This window comes from Carassius carassius, chromosome 25 (genome assembly GCF_963082965.1).
Source record: "Carassius carassius chromosome 25, fCarCar2.1, whole genome shotgun sequence".
Classification (NCBI taxonomy): domain Eukaryota; kingdom Metazoa; phylum Chordata; class Actinopteri; order Cypriniformes; family Cyprinidae; genus Carassius; species Carassius carassius.
This window is the reverse complement of record NC_081779.1, coordinates 12,197,433-12,208,805: the sequence shown is the minus strand read 5'-3', so window position 1 is coordinate 12,208,805 and position 11,373 is coordinate 12,197,433. Positions and strand designations below refer to the sequence as shown.

At 36.1% G+C, this 11,373-nt stretch overlaps 1 pseudogene; it reads right to left on the bottom strand.

Annotated features, from left to right (window-relative positions):
* Positions 1-201: 201 nt before the first annotated feature.
* LOC132104874 (eukaryotic translation initiation factor 3 subunit H-B-like) overlaps positions 202-11,373 on the bottom strand; it is a 45,514-nt pseudogene continuing 34,342 nt past the window's right edge.

Below are 11,373 nucleotides of genomic sequence, written 5' to 3'. Positions count from 1 at the left end.
CTTTAAAATTCATCCCCACATTTGTTCTGTCAGATAAAGGTGAGAGATGTCTAGCTTCTGAGTAAAGCTGCTTGTGAACTGTCATATCAGAATGTTCACTTCAAGTTCAAGAAAAGTCTTGAGGACTGTCTAACGAACGCTGTTAGGAAAAGCCTTTTATTTAGATAGTCGAGCAGGAAAGCCATTAAAAGCAGATGTCCTTTAGGAGCAAATCACCTGGGCGGCATTGACCTCTTCATTAGTCCTCATCAGAGATGAATTACTGCTAATGTGAGCAAGCTTCATTAGAGATATCTCAGCGCTAGTATAAATTTACACATGTCCTCATTCACATTAGGATATACTTCACTTGTATAGTAATGTGTGTGTATGTGGTCAGACCTGCTTGAAAGGTTCAAGAGCTCGTGTTTCTCTGCAGCGGTGGATTTGTCCTCCAGCTCCCACAGCAGAAGTTGATGAGATGAGGGTTCTTGATGGCAATGGGCACCTCCTCGAACACGTTCTCATAAACCACACTAACCTTCTTCAGCCTGCATGCACAGAAAAGACATTTTCATTGTCATCGACAAGTGTCAGAATCTGGAAGTGACCCCGTCAAAGATTTGACATAACATTTTTGATAACCACAAGCAGGCACTCTGACCAAACTAGGCACAAAATGTCACATTTCAAGAAATTTGTCAGAAAGATTTTGAACGTGAAATGGCAGTGCGATTTGACATAATCGTAGCCAATCAGGAGGAGCAGGATTATGGGCAAATCAGAATGTATCAGAAGTGCGACGCTGAAATACAATCAAACACCGAAACCAATCGAAATGTGTGTTGTATGTAAAGATAAAATGTTCCTGTGGTTCAGTGGTACAGCATTGTGTTAGCAGTGCAAATGGTAGTGGGTTCAATTCCCAGGGAACACACATACTGGTAAATATATATATATATATATATATATATATATATATATATATATATATATATATATATATATATATATATATATATATATATATAGCCTGAATACACTGTAAGTCGCTTTGGATAAAAGTGTCTGCTAAAAGTGTTTTGCATAAATGCAAAAACACAGCTAAACTTGCCTTCTTTAGCTACCTTTCTTCTGAACACCCTTTCTACTCCCCCTACTCTTTTCCAGTCATTTTCTGACTTCATCCCCCTCATTAGGATCTGCTTGTGGTTGAGTCTCCTGCAATGTGGGAGTGAGAGGCACTATGTGATCAGAATTGATTAAATGATTGGATCTCAACTCGTCTCCAATACTAATCGCTCCATTAGACAAGCACTCTAGGCTGATTAGACGACTGATTTCAAAAGGCAGTTTTTGTTTTGATCTTTAATTTTTTCAGATCAAATCTCAAACCAAACTACAAGGAAGACTGAAGTAAACAAGGGAATGCACCCTTTATCCAGACTCTCAACCAATCCATCATCCACAATACAAAAGATTTGTATAGTAGATTTTGACTGCAACAATATATAGAACTTAAAAGTAAAATATTACGTTAAATAAAAAGCAAAAAATTAAGGAAGAATTAAATATTGATTAAATTTTGATTAAAATATTGATACAATATAATAATACATTTAAATATATATATATATATATATATATATATAATTTAAAAAATCAATATTTAATATCAGTCCAAATGAAGTAAAAAAAAAGTAAACTTTACAACATTTACAAATAAGTATATAATACAGTATAAAATATTGTAATATTATAGCAATAATAACTTTAAGAATATTAAATTATATATCTCACACACACACACACACACACACACATACTAGTTCATCTGCATTGTGCAGAGAGCAAAAAACAAAGGCAGTAAAGGCTGTTACGACAAACATGTGAAAAGTAAAATTGAAGATATTAAATTTGAAAAGATGAGGTATGTTAATCTAACAGCCAGGGGAACAGAACTGTCAGCCAGTCAGAGTGAATTAATCTCACTGTCAGAAGGTGGACGTTTTGAAATAAATAAATGAAATCATTAATGTTCTGTCTAAGATGGGCAAAATTTTGCAGTCAGCTCTGCCCGCTATCCATTATCCAAAGCACAGCTCTGTTCTGATAATGCATTTAGACGCTGTGGAAAGATTATTGTCTGTCTTTTAATACTGTCATGAAACTTCCCTAATGACATTAAAATGGCATTCTAAAACAACTCAAGGAGAGCTCAAGATCTACTCAGACACGGGTAAGATTCGGTAAGTCTTCTTCAAGGACCTGTTGAAATGGAGAAATGTATTTATGCACCTTGAAATGATAGATACAAAACACAAATACAGAACTGCACAGAAGTGCATAATAAAAACAGATCTGAAAAAGAAATTGACTGGTGCTAGCTAATGTAAAATCTGTTGTGATGCTCAAAGAGGTTTTAAGTATGTTGCATTATGATTTCTAAGGTGCCGAGTGGTTTTTAGTGTATTGCAAAGTGGTCTCTATGACTTGTGTAGTTCAAGTTATGATAATGATAATATAGCATGATAATATTATCTGTAAAGAATAATTTCTAATGAAATAACTTTTTTGGCCATAACTATATTACATTACTAACAAGTATAAAATCAAGAATAAAGCCATAACATTTCTAAAAAAATCTTAAGAGTTCATAAATTGTTAATTAATTGGGTGGGTGGATGGATGGATGGATGGATGGATGAGATATCCCTAATTTTTTACCCTCCCATTACTAAAATGTGCAGAAAATCAAGCTTTCATTTATTTTCATTTATTGCAAATAAAAAAAGTAGCCTATATGTATATGAATTAGTGGTGGGCCGTTATCGTCGTTAACGTGCTGCGTTAACGGGAGACTCTTATCGGGCGCTAAAAAAAATATCGCCATTAATCTATTCTCAAAGTTGGGTTGAGAGCTGGGTCTATATTATGCAAGCTATGAATACTTTCACCTTGATATTTTAGCACGGATGTATACCTAGCCGAATCTATAGGGGGCGAAAATGAGTCTTTAAACCTGTGTGTATACCTACTCTGAAATTACCACATCAAACGTGATGTGCTAACATGGATGCAGCTGAAGCCGCCGGGTTTGCTTCAGGGAATTTTTTTCTTTTAAGAAGCTTCCCAATGGACACCTCGACAAGACGCACGCCTGTTTCACACATACTCCGTCTGCAGTGCGTATGCAGTCTGTGTGGGATACGTATGTGGTGCAGCACGGACTCGATATGCTTTCACACAGGACGCGTTTGCAGTCCGCTACTCGGTACGTGAACGATCGCTGCACTGCTGCAGACGCAACGCTCCTGGAACGCACTGAAGGACCGCAACCACGTGAACGCTGGAATCCGTTAACATGGATGCATAAAAAAATACGAAACGCATACGCACTGCAGACGAAGTATGTGTGAAACAGGTGTAAGGTTGTTTGCACCTTGTGCAATGTGGAACTAGTTTACAGCTTTCCCAAGCAGTTTGTGATGCATTTTGGAAACAGGAGTTGAGCCCCTGGTCTAATGCACCACCTGTCTTGAGAAACCCGTTCTAAAAGACTTACTTTTAGTCATTATTTTATTTGGGTAGCACACATATTCTGAATGCCTTTGGCAGAATTCAAATGAGCCATCTTAATCTAGATTAATTCCAAGATTACAGTGAGATTAATCTAGATTAAAAAAATGTATCTATGCCCACCACTAATATGAATATACTATAAATACAGGTACTAGCAACTGAATCATGAATCACATGATGTGTGATGAATCAGAAAAGAAAAACACTAGTCATCTCAACTAGTCCCACAACATGTCCTTTGGCACTTAAAAAAAAAAAAAAAACACCCCCTGGTACCTGAGAGCCAGAAGAACATACAAAACCACGTCTATCAAGTCTCAGTTTGTGGACCCATCGGCTCTCTGAATGCTTTCATTGTTCATGTGGAGAGTATGTTTGGTGCAGGGTGGGGTTTCTGGCAGCTGCTAGGTGTCTGATATATTTTTAGTGAGGAGCGCCTGCTTGCCACCACAAGGAGGAGACTGAACAAACACTCTGATAGGGATCCACATCTGGCCTGAGGGGGAAGTCTGAGGAAAGTTACAGACAGCGTGGACCACGAGACCGAGAAAAGGACAGGGGCGTGAATGAAGGAGGTGGGTGCGATGAAGCATTAAAGTTTTATGTTTACGATTTCACCCAAATCCATGCTGGAATCAGAGCGCATTTACCACATGTCTGTCCCAGTTAGGTGGGCGAGTAGAGGTGTACAACATTTGTTTGTGTGAGTTTGGGGAAACAGATCTGTTGTTAATGCAGCTTGTCTGAAGATTCCTCCGCCATCGGCCCATCGACATCTGGGATGGGTGGCGTCTGTGCCGGCAGATGAGGGGGTGTCCGGCTCGTGAATCCACTCCTGAAGGTACACATCAGCTCTGCGATAGCAGGCTAAATAAACAGAGGAGAGGAAACCCTGTCTAGACAAGGCTGCTGCCGGGCCCGCTACACACACCAGCCTCCTGTTTACACAAGGAGGGAATGCTGTCCACCGCGAGAAACCATGGGGTAGAGAGACGAAGAGAGAGAAGAGGAAAAGTGGTAGAGCAGACAGTGCAGTAGAAAAGAAGTGTGTGGTGTGAGAGAGAGAGAGAACAAGTATGTACAGAAATAGAGATAGAGAAGTCCAGAGAAAAAAAAAAGCAATCTGGTGATACCAGAAAGGACAGCAAAATTCCTCAGACACCATGCAAAAACATGCAGTTGTGCTGCTTAATATTTTTTTGGAAACTATGATTCATTTTCAGGATGGTTTAATCAATAGAAAGTTTAAAAGAACAGCATTTATTTAAAAAGATTTTTTTTTTTTTTGTAATTTAATGTATTTCTATTCCTCTTATGGTTTTTACATATATATAAAAGGAATGATAAGCCTTCATTGATAATTCCAAAAATGTAATTTTAGAGCTTTTAGAGCAAATGATTATGCATTGATAATACAGTTAATGCTTTGATAATGCAGCTATTAATGCAGTCTAGCGCTGTTATTAGAGTGAGATTGAAACTTTTTTTAAACTGCTTTAAATGCTTCAAGAACAGTGACGTCTCCACTGAGAAAGCTGCAAAACTATTTTATTGCTAAAGTCGCAGGAAAGCACAGCAAGTTTCTGTGCACGTGTATGCATTGGGACAGACAGAGGGAAAAATAGTGTGTGCTTTCTGTGGATAATAAAACAATTTCGTAGGAAAAACGTGGAAATAATTTGTCTTTTTTATCCTATACTTTGATATATCTATTGGCTTGGTCACTGTCATGTGGGTTTTGGATCTTTTGCTGTTGTAGGACCTTTGAAATAACTGAAATCATTTGGCAAAGTGATATGGACAATCGTTTTATATGCACATGCTGAATGATAGAGAAAAAAAAAAGTGTGAGTAAAAAAACCTACCATATATAAGCACAACTGACTCCTCGATGGCATGTTGGTAGCTGAACTGAGAGTCCAGAAGGGCCCGGTTGACAAAAGAACCATAGAAAGTTGACTGGTAAAACCCACATGAAGATGATCATTGTTAACATGGCGCAAACTTATTATCTTCATCTGATACTGAACTACAAGAGAAAAAAAGAAAAAGGCATCAGGGTGGGAAAGAAGGCGTGATGTTATGATTTCAGTTGCACATTTTGCTTGATGATTATTGTCCCTCTCATTATGTTGAGCTTTGAGCACCTCTTCACCTGAAGAATAGGTCACAGCAAACAACAAGAACATGCAAAGTGCCTTGAGCACTGTAATGTCTTACAGATATAATCATGTCCGCTTTGTTTTTATTGTCAGTTAGAGAGCTGTTAAGGGTTATAATTCGCCTGGTCTGGAGTCTAGAGACCGATAGTCAACCAATAAGTGATTTCAGCTGTGAATATCAATTTCTTAATTAAAGATGATGATATTTTGCCAAACACTTGATTGCTATGAATATGAAAATTACATACTAGAATTCTGCACTAGAAAATTTAAATAAAGAATACTTCATTATACACACACACACCATCAAAACAAAGCAAATATTATGTCTTATTACAGTGGGAAAAAATCTTATTTGATATCTTTGTCTTGTTAACCACCAAAAAAAAAATCAAAAGATGTTTAAAACAAGATAATATTAATACAAAAATTATAATAATTATTATATATTATTATAATTCCTAATAATAATAATTTATAATAATAATAGCAATTATTACAAATATATTGTAACTACAATATTTTACAAAATTATGGTTAATAATAATTGATTTATAATAATAATAATATTCACAATCTTAATAAACATGCTTAAAATATACAATTATCCTAGTACGAGCAAAATAAGAATATATATATTGTGCATAAATACTGTCAGAAATTCAAAAAATACATAGTATAGTACATTTTATCTTCTCTGACTGCCTATGGTCACTGTAAGCTTCAGCTTTATGGAAAAAAAGCAGTATCCTTTTAAACTTGTATTCACAATTTAGCACAATAGCATCTGGATATCCTAATATTCAGAAGGATTGTAGGATAAAGTTGGGATAAGTGAGGACAACCAAAGTAAGATTGAGGTAATCTTTATTTGAATCCACAAATGATTAAAAAGCAGTCTGTTCATGCTCAGTGCATAAAGTGTCTGTGCTTCAGTACCATGTAAAAATACATCCTTGTCTTTTCTAGCATATGCACTATCGCAAAGACAAGACTACCGTAACAAGATATATGATGCTGAAAAGTATTTCTTGGTACTAAGATGAGTGCATCCATAGTGTATACAGTAGTATGATCACATGAGTATCTGTGCAAGTACACACACTTTCAGGACAGACATACACTTCTGCAAAGTGCACTTGGAGGACTGGGCTTCCTGTCAACCCTGGAAACTTCGACCCAAACACACTCAGATTTGGTACTACAGATAGGGATAAATGTATGAACACAGACACATTAACTCCTCGGCTTAGCTGGACAACAATTTCCACTCTCGTGTGCCAAGCCAGAATCCTGATGTCCCGAAAATACCCCCTCTGACAATTCAAAGGCCATTCGGTTTTATCCTGAGTGCAAAAGGGAGATAGCAGGATTATTAACAGAGGAAACATGTCGAGGATGAACATAACAAGGGTCTTCATTTTATTAAAACAGCCAGAGAGTCTCATAAGGTACACTGAATAAGAAATGGTCCACTCTCGTGAGAAAACATCTGCGAGATGAAGACTAGCCATAGGATGGAAGGCAGCAGTAACTCAAAAAAAATGTAAATTAATCGAATGGTCGATCCTTTGGGGGGAGCACATCTCTGAGAGGAAATGTGTGAGAAAGGAGGGTTGGAGGGGACGAAAACAAATGACTCTTTTAGAGTGGATACAAAGCGGACTTCAAAAGCAGTAAAAAATGTGTGCATTCCAGTACACAGCACAGTTTGGAAACCACAAACCAGATTTTGCAAGGACAAATGAGTTGCATGAGAATAAAGAAAACAGAAAAGATGTAAAATGAAAAAAAAGAAAATTACAAAACATACAAACCCAAATCCCCTAAAACACTTGAAACAACAACACACAAAACAAGATAATGAGAGTCTAGCTGATGGCATCCTGTAATTAAATGGATTTTCATTCGGAAAGAAACAAAAAAATATAAAACATGGCCAAACCCACCAGATTTTTTGCCTGGAAGATTTATTTTATATGTATATTTTTTTTATGATCCGAGACCTCACATGAACTTTTTGACTTCATCTGTGGACACTTCAAATGTTGTGGTTTACAAACAGAAAAACAAGGAGGCCTAAAAATTGCAGATCTGCACAGCAATGTTGGCACCTCGATTTCAAAATGCAAATTGTAAAGAAGAATCCAAAAAAGAAATGATCAACAACTTCCAATGAAACAGTACAACATCATCATCACTCTTTAACACCCCAAGGTCAAAGGCAGAGTGTATTTTGGGTTTTGTAAATATAATAGCCATTGCTTTACTCTGTACTTCCTCTGTACTCTGTAATCATGCAGCTTGTTACACAGAAACATGCAATGCAACTGGACTTACAATTTTCACCTATAGCAAACCATAAAACAGAAAAAAGAAAAAAGAAGACCACACCATTGCAAAAGGCAACATTATGCTGGTCTTGAGCACCTTGAAATGTCAAACGGGACACCCCATGGTCGCAAATCCACATCAAGTGCAGCATTCGGGACAGGGACCATACTCATCCTGGGATAGGCTTGAATACATAAAGGAGTTTTATTTTAAATATTGATGGAAAGTATTATTATGTCAAAAGTCAAGGAGCTATTCTTATTTTATTAAAATAGGAAATTTTGAATAATAATAATTAGTGATGAAAATGCAATGAATAACAAATGCACAGTAATTATAAATAAAACATTTATTGGCTGGATGAAATGTTCAAAATGTGCAAAGAAGCCTGTTTTTTCTCAATAAAACAGAATATTGAGAAAATTATTGAAAAATAAATAAATATTCAGTGATTATCAAAAAATGCATAATTTTCATTTTAAAATGTGCAAAATAAACCTGTTTTTCCTCAAATAAATAAAAACATTTAACGATAGTTGGTGATAAAAATTTCCTTATTATTATCAAATAAACAATGATGATTATTAAAACATTTATTGGCTGAATAACACGTGCAAAATGAAACATGGTCACCACTTTTTTTCCCCCACAGATGTTCTTTTATCGTGTCCTGGATAAATAAGGACAGGATCGCATGTGACACATGTCATCTGCAGGCAAGCCGATGCATTTTTTTCCACACATGCTGAAACCTGGGGCAGCAGCTCGTGATGTTACAGCTCAGCACCTGGAGTGCTAATGAGAGGCGCCATCTCACTCTAGTTCCATCTAGACACCCGGCTCCATCTCTTGGTCCTTTTCTTTATTTCTTTTCCCCCTTTTCTGGTACAAGGCTCACAGACTTGTTAGATAAATTCAGACAGTGACAGCTTGTCAGGTCTCTGTGACAGGGTAGGATAGCCCAGAAAAATGTGTGAAGATCTACTTTCATGGCATGCAAATTCAAGATCTAAGCACACTTAAAGCGGCAGGTCACCTTAAAACTGAAAATTCAAGGAATTCATATTTTGGCAGGTAAATGATAAATAGCCCATAGTAAAATTCTATACTACTTTGTTCTAAATAAATGTATAAAATTTAATGCATATAAAATACTACAAATAAAAAATAAATAAAAATAGACTGCTGTTCAGAAGTTTACGGTTTAACATTTAGTTTTAAGTCTCACAAACGCTGAAATGAAAAATACAGTAAAAATGTATTTTGGTGCTCAAGTAATCTTTTATTAGCAATGATAATGAAAACATTAATTATTCTACTGCGTAGTATTTTTATAAAAACCATGATACATTTATTTAAAAAAATTTTGTTAAACAGAAAGTTCAAAAGAAAACCAATTATTTGAAAAGGAAATTTTGTAACATTAAACTTTACGGTCACATTTAAATCAATTTAATGTTTGCAGAATAAAAGTATTTATTTCTTTAAAAAATGTTTGAAAATAGTGTTCAGCATGAACTGATAATCATTTTGGGATAAGCAAATTCAATTTAACAGTGTTGCTTAATTCGTAGAGTTTTTAAAGAAAACTATAACTTCTATAACATTAGAAGATGGCAATGGTAAATATAAAAGATTCCAATAAATTAAATATATATTTAATATCAGTAGCCAATATGTTGTCAATAGATAGTGCATCTGTAGAAAACTCTGCCTTAATTTACTCATGTTGCCTACAACCTGTAGGACTTACTTTCTTCTGTAGGACACAAACTGTAAAGTTATGAACAATGTTCATAGGGGATTTCAAGCTCCAAAAATCCTAATTTCTGAAACCAATGCTGACTTTTTTGTTTTGTTTTAATGAGGGACGTACATTTTAACTGTTTAATAATGAACATCATATCAAAGATTATAAATAAGGCTAATATACTCCTTCATATGAGACTATATGTTCCCATAAGGATGTCAAAAACTCATTTAAATGAACAGGCATGGGTTTCTGATTCCATACAATGAACTTTAGCTTTATACTGACTTCAGAATGGCTACATCAGCAATGAAGAAATCCTCAGAGCTCAAAAACCTTGACCTTTTCTTGCACTTTTCCTGTTTCTTAAGCCTACAATTCCATAGCTAACATCATATTAGCCATTACATGTGGAATCGACTCTCTACTATGTTCTTCTATGTTCGTCCTTTTGATAAGAACATTCAGCAGCAGAAATAGCAGACCTGTCAAAGCTGAGGTCATACTTGCACCATTTACCGATCTAAGCAAGGATGTGAAGCATTAAAGACACTATTTATGCTTTTAAAAAAGCACAGTGCCATCATAGAAAGCTAGCGTTTAGCTAAAGATCTATGGCGCCATCTAGCGTAAGCACTTTTTCTGGTTTTCTGAAAAAATCTGAACCTACTTGTATATCTGTATGATCTGCAGGCAATCACCGACACACACATGTAAACACACTAACAAGCAAGTAATCAGCAGGGCAAATAAAACAAACAAGCATGCTACTGGTTTCCATAATTCATCAAAGCCGGCATAAATTGAATCTTAATCAAACAGGAGACCTTCCTGGCTGTTTGGCTACGGTCTTAAGCTTGACACGGCCTGTACAATATGTTCTAACGCTTAATAGTATCATGTCCTGAGGCCTTTTTCTCTGCTAGACAGGCTGAACCAAGCTGTTGTAACCCCTTCAGCTAGCTGACCGCCTCAGTGCATGCTATGCCCCTCGGGAAGCGGGAGGTGTATCTGTCTCTCTCTCCGTTACTCCATAGTCCCTGCCTCCTAATTACACCAGAGGAATCATCTACACCACATCACAGGCTCCTGCCGATCTGTCAATCATATTTCTTCTGAGCAGCAAGGCATTGCTTCTGCCCTGAAGAGATGGAGAAGGAAATACAGCTAAAGGAGATTGACACCTCCCTGGTGGGCTCCGTAAGCTCGGATGGAAGAGGTGCGTGTCTGTGGGTTCATACATCCCTCTATCTGTCTCATATTACTGCTGTTGTTGGATCTAGATATATTTATTATTTTGATTTTATTTGAATATTTTTTGATATTGATGAATCAGTCAAAAAGATGTGCAGAAATGCAGTAAATATACACATGACCGCTATTGATTTAAACCAGTGAGGTTAGAAGGGTCAATGAAATGATGTGAAAAAAATATATATCCATTAATTTATTCAAACAATTCATTCGCCATTCAAAAGTTTGCACTCTGTATTAATTGAGTATTTTTTAAACAAAAGTCTCATATGCTCACAAAGGATGGATTTATTTCATAAAAATACAGTAAAA